An 8,445-nucleotide genomic window follows, 5' to 3' on the forward strand; every position below is an offset into this window, starting at 1 on the left:
TAGCGCCACGTATATGAGATTTACCCTTGTGGCAGCATGTGTCAGTAGTCAACTCCTTTTTATTGCTGAACAGTATTTGTTTGCGTGGATATGCTACTTTTATCTATTCACTTTTTTTTTTAAGATTTTATTTATTTATTTGACAGAGAGATAGAGAGCAGAAGTAGGCAGAGTAGCAGGAAGAGGGAGAGGGAGAGTGGGCCCCCGCTGAGCAGGGAGCCCCATGCCGGGCTCAATCCCAGGACCCTGGGATCATGACTTGAGCTGAAGGCCACTGCTTAATCCACTGAGCCGCCCAGGCGCCCCTATTCACATTTTGATGGATATTGGATTCTTTCTACTTTGGGCTATGACTGATCATGTTACCAGGAAATATTGCATACAGGTATTCAGTAACTATAGATTTCCTTTCATTCAGGTAGATACTTACAAATGGAATTGACAGGTCAGGTCATATGATAAATCTATGGTTCACCTCTTCATTTCATGTATACCAGGGCTCTGTTGATAGATATGAATGTGTTTGAAATTGTTGTGTACTTTTTATGATCCTTTTTTGTCTCTAGAAATGATTTTTCTTTAAAGTCTATTTTGTGTGATGCTTCCCTAGCCACTCCAGGTCTCATATTGTTATAATTTAAATGGCTTATCATTCTCCATCATTTTCATTCAGCCTATTTGTGTCTTCTGATTTAAATTATGCCTCTTGTAGACAGTATACACTGGGATCCCTTTTTCCTATCCAAAATTACAATCACTGCCTTTTGGTGGAGATGTTTAATCTGTTTGCTTTAATGTAATTATTGATAGGTTTGGATATGTCTTCTATTCTACAATTTGATTTTAGTATATGCTACTTGTTACTCTGTTTCTTTTCATGCCTTCTAAAAATACCTTTAAAATTACAGTAAAATACAAAAACTTTGCTCTAATATGGTTCCATTCCCTTCCCCTTCTCTTTGGAGAGTCATTGTCATATACATTCCATCTTCATATGTTATAATACAAGCCCAGCAATACAGTTTTATAACCATTATTTTAGGCAGCTATCTTTTAATTCAGTAAAGAGAAAAGGAGAAAGTACAAATTATTATACTCTTTTTTATACTCACCAACATACAAAACTATAGAAGTGCTCTTTATTTCTTTCGTTGGATTGAAGTCACCATTTAAAGCCATTTCTTTTCACCTAAAAACAAACAAACAAAAAAACAAACAAAAAAACAACCAACCTGTAAAGCAGGTCTGCTAGCAACAAATTCTCTCAGTCTATTTATCTGGAAATGTCTTTATCTTACGCTCCGCTTTTGCAGGATAGTTTTTGCTGAATGTAGAATTCTTGGTTGATAGTTTTTTCTTTAGCCCTTTGAATGTGTCATCCCATTTCTTTCTAGCATCTATTATTTCTGATAAGAAGTCAGCAATAGTCTCATTACAATTTCCTTGTGTGTAAAATGTCATTTTTCTCTTGCTGATTTCCAGAATTTAATTTTGTCTTTGTCTTTCAACAGTGTGACTGTGATATGTCTAGGTATGGATCTCTTTGCGTTATTTTATGTAGAGTTCCACTGAGTTTTTTGGATATGTCAATTAATATTTTTCATCAAATTTGGAATAGTTTCAGCTAATATTCCTTCAATATTTAGTGACTTCTTTCTGTTTCCTCATTCTGGGACTCTCATTACATGTGCATTGTTATAGTTAGTGGTTTCCAATATCTCTGAGAATTTGATTTTATTTATTTTTCTATTACTCAGATTTAATAACCTCAGTTAGTTTACCTTTAAGTGTGCCAATTTTGATCTCTCCTGAGCATGTGTGTAGCCTTCCTGAAAACCAAGGATATACAAGATTATATCAAGTTTTTCTAAGCATCTTCTTCAGCTGTTTTTTTCTAAGCATCCCCCTGTTAAATTTCTGGATTATATGCTGACATATTACATGCTCCAGGAGTATCATGATCAAGTATCTGCAGTGTTAGTCTTCCCTCAGTTTTGCCACCAAGATAAAAGTTGTTTTTGACAAAGGCACCTGGGTGGCTCATTTGGTTAAGCATCTGCCTTCTGCTCAGGTCATGATCCCAGGGTTTTGGGATTGAGCCTGCTTCAGGCTCTCTGTTTGGTGACAAATCTGCTTCTCCCACTCTCCCTGATTGTGCATGCTCTCAATCTCTCTGTCAAATAAACAAATAAAATCTTTTTAAAAAAATGTTTTTGACAATATTACAAGAGTTAGTTTTTTCTGTTCTGCTCCCAATCAAGTCATCCTTCTCTAGCATTAAGGATACTGATCGTCATTGTGTTTCCTGTCCTGTTAGAACCAGAATCCACAGATCTCAAATGGGAAGTGGCCATCCCCAAGCTAAAGTGCCACAGATTCATTGTGCTTAACTGTGAGTTAGTTATCTTGAATGCTTCTTCACTTATCTTGGTATGCCTTTGGTCAATATTCAGAATCTTGAAGTGGTTTGTTTTTAAAACCTTTATCAAATTTAACATTGTTTTTCACGGAAAAACTTTGTGGAGCTCCTCACACAGACATAATGGAGGTTCCCATCCTGACTATCAAGCTTTAATAAAAACTTTGAACATGGGAGTTGGTCTTTTTTCAATGTCTCATCAGTGAGGTAAACTTTCCATCCAGTTTTCTCACTGACATTTATGATTATCACTTCTAGGAATGTGTAAAGATCTCTCTGGGTTGTTTATTCTCTCTAGATCTTCCATTAAAGATCTACATTGTAGATCTACGAGGTTTCACTGGGACTTCTGGAGAATTAGTTTTCCTACCTTGTGGGGAAGTGGCTGTCTAAAAATGAACTAACATTAGAGAAATTAGGACCTAGGAATGGAGACTGAGGAGCCAACACATAACACACTGCTTAAGACTAGATCTAAACACATCTGAAGCCAGACATAACCCAGACTTTTTATGTAACTTGACTGATGAACTTCTTTATGTCATGAACTAGGATGATCTGGATTTCTGTCACTTGAAAAAATATCCTGAAAAATAGTGTGTGTGTGTGTGTGTGTGTGTGTGTGTGTGTGTGTGTGTGTGTGTGTGTGTATTTTACCATGCTCTCATGTACTCATGAGAGTTTTAGTACTGGATGTATACAGATTATAGCTTTTCTTCTTCCAAATAGTAAGCTGTAAGAAAAAAATGATTATTTGTTTTGTTGAACATTTCTATTTCTATAGGATATGGTCATGTCTTTCAGTAACCTCTAGTCCAGAGAATGCCCCACTGCTCCACTGCAGGAGTCTTATGGGACTCCTGGTGCTCTTCGGAAACTAGATAGGGCCAAGGCAAAGTCTCCTTCCTACTGTTCTTTGAATATTAAGGTGAAACGTATAACCTAGATTTGTCCAACAAGATGCTTATATTCTCATCTTTGAATGTTGATTTGGTGACACAGAGGCAAAGGGAGAATTAGAATCTATTTTATACCATCAGCAATGATATCCTTCCGGAGTTTTAACACCACCATGGCCAAAATTTTATTGTGTCCATGTAACTTATTGAGCAACATTGGATATTACTTATCTTTGAGTCCCAGTTCTGCAACTCCAAGGTTTATTTTTTGTGATCTTGCAGTCAAATGCTCTACCACTGAGCTATACCCCCTATTTTTTGTGTATTTTTTGTGATCTTGATACAGTTCTAGAAAAAAATTTTTTTTGCCTGAGACAAACAAAATTTTCTCCAAATAATCCTCACTGGCATATCAGTGAAACTTTCAAGATTAATATAGAAGAGATGGTCAATAATTATTGAAAAAATAAATTTCTAGACTTAAAGATTTGGAGAAGAAGATATTATGTTTCTATTTGGATAGGTTTTCTTCTTTTAATTGACTTTAGCTCATAAATATGTATGGAAATTCACTATAATAAGCTATCTCATGACAACAGTCATCATAAGGTCAGAGTTAACTTTCCCTAGAATTCCATTTTTGCCAGAATTATTAATAACTAAACATCTTAAACTTGAAAGTATTCATTCACTTAAAAATATTTACCAAGGGGCACCTGGGTGGCTTAGTGGGTTTAAACCTCTCCCTTCAGCTCAGGTGATGATCTCAGGGTCCTGGGATCGAGACCCACATCAGGCTTTCTGCTCAGCAGGGAGCCTGCTTCCCCCCAACTGCCTGTCTCTCTGCCTACTTGTGATCTCTATCAAATAAATAAATAAAATCTTAAAAAAATATATTTACCAAAATTTCCTACATGTGTTAAAGATGAGGCACAATATAAGACACATCTGTGTGCTAATAGGACATAAGTTCTATTCAAATAGTTCACTTATTTACCAGAGAGAAAATTTAAATATATTTAAAAATTTCACTTTTATATGTTAAAGTATCAAAAGTACTTTAAGTGACAAATGACAAACTTGAGAAAACATTTGCAATAGTTTTGAGTGATAAAAATTAAACTTTATAAAGAGAACTTACAGAGATTCACAAAAATAGATGCAAATTTTCAAATTTTTAAAAAATGAACATTGCTCATAAATAATTCACAGAACAGCAAATTACAAAGATATACATGAAATTTTACTAGTAATCAAATAAACATAGCAAAAAAAGAGGTGATTTTTGCTTACCTAATTAGCAATAACTTTTAGGTAGCGATGCTAAATACTAATTAATGAGTGTATACTTAGGCACTCTCAGATACTATGTTGGCAAGAACTGTGTTGTTAAGAAAAACGTTCTATATGTTGCATAGAAAATTGTTGTCTAAGTTCCAGAATATTTTCTTTTCTCAGATTCCCACAGGTTCAGTTCCTTTCTTCTGTCCTCATTTTATCTAACATTATGGGCCCATATTTCGGTATGGGTCAACAAGCATTCTTACACTAAAAATGACTTACATTCTAACTTATATGTTAGTTATCAAATCAAAGGCCTTCTTCCTTTTTATAAAATGTTAAAATTCTTTCCAAACACTGCACACTCCTTTTGAGTGGATTTTCTAATATCTTGTTATTCGAATCCAAAGTAAAGGGAGTACACAGATTTTTTCAAAAAGTATTGTAAAAGACACCAGAGTTCAATGTCATGAATACATTACCCTTCACTTATCCTTATTTGGCAACAATCAAAGTCATCAATTAAGTTTTATTAACATATCTCATTAGTGAACTGTTACCACTATGTAATCAGAAAAAAAAGGTTAAAAGGCCCTTTCCCTTAAAATGGACTATTTCTGAGAAAGCACAGTAATGATTCTAATAGTTATAAAGATTTGTAAGGCATAAAAATCCTTATTTCTTCCTTTTCTTCATGGAAAATGGCATTTTGTTCTCTTTATGTGAAAATAAAATGTTAATAAGAAATAATTATGTGCACAATAATATAAAATGTAGGAACATTTTTTATTCATTATGTATAAAGGGAGAGACAGGAAATGTAAAGTCAGGGAATAAAAAAGTAACAGGAAATCTAAGGTCAGCTGCATCAAGGGATATTTCTCACAGTAAAGTGCCTTTATTAAGAATTCTTGATCCATTCAACCATGGTACAATGGAAAGGTTGCTTGAAGTAAATAACATTCTTATTCACTTTACAATTCAAAAGTCACAAAATTACTCAGAGTTCTAGCTGTGCCACAAAACAAAGGCTTTTATTCCTTTCTTCTTATTTTTTATAATGTAGTGGTACCAGTACTCACGAGGAGTCTGGCTGTCCAATGTTCAAATGAGGAGTTCTGGGGTGTGTGCGTGAAGCAAAGTCCCAGAAGTTGCAGCCCGTCCCCCCATCAATCTCCTATGATTTATTCAGGATCCCTTTTTCTTTTCCTTTTGGCTACTGTCCTTTTAGCATGTGATGGGCCAGGCAGTTTACAAATATTGTTATCTTCTTTGATTGATTCACCTTAGAGGAATGGCTCAGAAAGCTATAAAGTATATCCAAAGTCATATAGGTAATAATACATAGGTTTCTCCAATTCAAATTTCTACCCCTTCAGTGTCACCAGAAGGAAATCATTTTCATGCTTGTTTCCGTTGGCTTATTTGGGGGCTTAGTTCCACTGAATTGACGTTAGAATGAACTTTTAATTGCTAATAAACCAGTCTGGTGTATTTTTCCTTAGATTATGTTTTGTGGACTTTGAAAGCACAAACACATATCAGGATTCATAGAAATATTACACGGATTGCAAATACTGGACACTGAAGAAAGCAAATCTGTTGTCGAGTTCAGGCCTGAGGAAATTAATATCCACTTAAGATCTCTATTAATGAGATTAAGCTGGATAGAGCTTGATTCTAATACGTATTCAGTAGAATGTTTATTCAAAGAAAAACCACCTCAAATACAGAAGGATTCTGACAACGATGAACAGAGAATAATCAGGCTTGGGAGAATTGCTCTGCATCTGGAAACACACCTTGCTTAGTTGTTTGTTTGCAAATAGAATAAACTTTCTGAACTAAAGGCTTCTGTAATTAAAACACTTGTTATTTAAAATATATTATTTTTAATTTACAAAACACATCTAAAATATTTGACTATAAATATGGATTAACAAGGCACAATATTTGAACATCATATTGTCCCCCTTTTCACCTAAGTTTTAAATTCAAGACTTGCTGGAAATGCATGTAGAGGGGAGCATAAAATCTGTCCCACACTGGTAACAAAGTGTTCTTTCTCAATGTGTGAAGCAAAACCAGGTTCTCAGACTGTGTTGTATAAGACTTACCTATAAACCTTATAAAAGGCAATAAGCCACAAATTCCTGGATTCCCCCTAGGGAGATTCAGATCCACTAGAACTTCGAGGCCAATGAGGCTGCAGTCTAACAAATGTGCTGGGTGATTCTGTTGAAAATGGTACTAGAACATATTTTCTAGAACTCCCCTTTATAAAACACTGACTGCTTCATGAAATATTAACCTATGTGGCTTTCTTATTCTTGGCACCCTTGGCAGCCCTTCAATGTCATACTAATCTTTTTAGTGGAAGTTTCATGTAGTGGCCAAATTTTCAATTAAACACAATTCTACTCAAATTTAAATCACACACACCATTTATCACAGCTGCTAAACCTGCTGGCTAACTATCTTTTATGTTCCACTCCAGAGGTGCCTCATTTCAATGATGAATTAACAGATCCCTCCAAAGTCGCCTATCTACCTGTTCCTAGCTTTAGAGTGTGTAAGGAGTATCCAATTCTCAGGTGCTGGTATTGGAAGAGAAAGTACAGACAGAGGTGCCAGGAAAAGCCAACCAGCTGGATAGGTAGGCCAAGCAAGGCTGCATTCCATCGGAAGGTAGTCACTTGATGTCTGGTTCTCATATTTTCAGGTTAAAGAGTTCAACTTTGTCAGACTGGCCAAAATTCAGGATGGAGATAGGAAATGATTCAGTAACAGCAATGGCAATGCTAATATCAACAACACATCTCTAAAATGAATGACTACTTATACAGGCATTTTGCTAATTTGCAGCCTATGCATTTTATCACTTATTTGAATTCCAAGACTATCGTATGAGGTAGGTAAAAATATCACACATATTTGTCAAAAAAGAAAACTAGGTTAACTCAATGCCCAAGAAACTAGTGAGTAGACCAGAATGCAAATCTGCAAGTGTACCATGAGAACTATAACCAGCAAAGCACCCTGGAGTATTCTCTTTCCACTAAAAAATCTACGTGGGAAATAAAATTAATCAGAGCAAGGAGAGTTAGTTGAATGAACCTAATAGTTAATGACATCAAGCCATAATAGCCTGAGGCATCCATGGAAAGTGCTAGGGAAATGCTGAAAATTATTCTTCTCAGAGTCCCCTCTCTTCATGCTTTGGCTGATTACGCTATCTTCAAGAATATTAATGTCATTGATCCACCTGTTTTTCCTTCCATATCAATCCCATTCCAGTTATGTACTCCTGAATCTACTCTCCAAACACATGGATTAGGTGGAACTCTCTCAAATCTCCTCCAGGATAAACTAAGAGACCATTTCACAGGATGAGTTACTTCCTTGGATGACTAACCTATTACATTACTTAATGATTCATACTAGTAAGGTTTTTTGGAGATTAGTATTTCCGTATTTTAAAAGGTGTCTTATTTATGCTTATCTACTTATTACACAAGAAACAGAACAAAGTAATAAGTACCTTAAGTCAAGGTGAAAAATAATTTGCAATCTTATTCAGTCAATTGATAAATATTTATTGAGGACTTACTTTATACAAGGCAATGTGCTGAGTGCTCTCTCACTCACTCCATGCTATAACATTCCTTTCTAATTCTAGAATGTGCTGAACAATGGAAACTGGAAATTGTAAAGAGTTTATGCTGTAAAAATTTAAAGAAAAAAAGCGAAAACCTTTTATCTTATAAAAAAAGGTTTGGTTTGGACTGCAAAGACCTTTACTAATCTCCTTGATATTTTTTCTGATTTTTTTCATAAACTCTTTAC

At 35.0% G+C, this 8,445-nt stretch overlaps 1 long non-coding RNA gene across 1 annotated transcript; it reads right to left on the minus strand.

Moving 5' to 3' along the window:
- Window positions 1–428: 428 nt before the first annotated feature.
- Window positions 429–8,238, minus strand: LOC309863780. The gene is made up of 4 exons (XR_014311257.1): window positions 8,210–8,238; window positions 1,782–1,829; window positions 1,113–1,189; window positions 429–501 (listed from the first exon to the last, which is right to left on the minus strand). It is a non-coding gene; the product is annotated as an uncharacterized lncRNA (long non-coding RNA).
- Window positions 8,239–8,445: the final 207 nt, after the last annotated feature.

Source organism: Mustela nivalis (assembly GCF_964662115.1).
Source record: "Mustela nivalis genome assembly, chromosome: 4".
NCBI classification, from domain to species: domain Eukaryota; kingdom Metazoa; phylum Chordata; class Mammalia; order Carnivora; family Mustelidae; genus Mustela; species Mustela nivalis.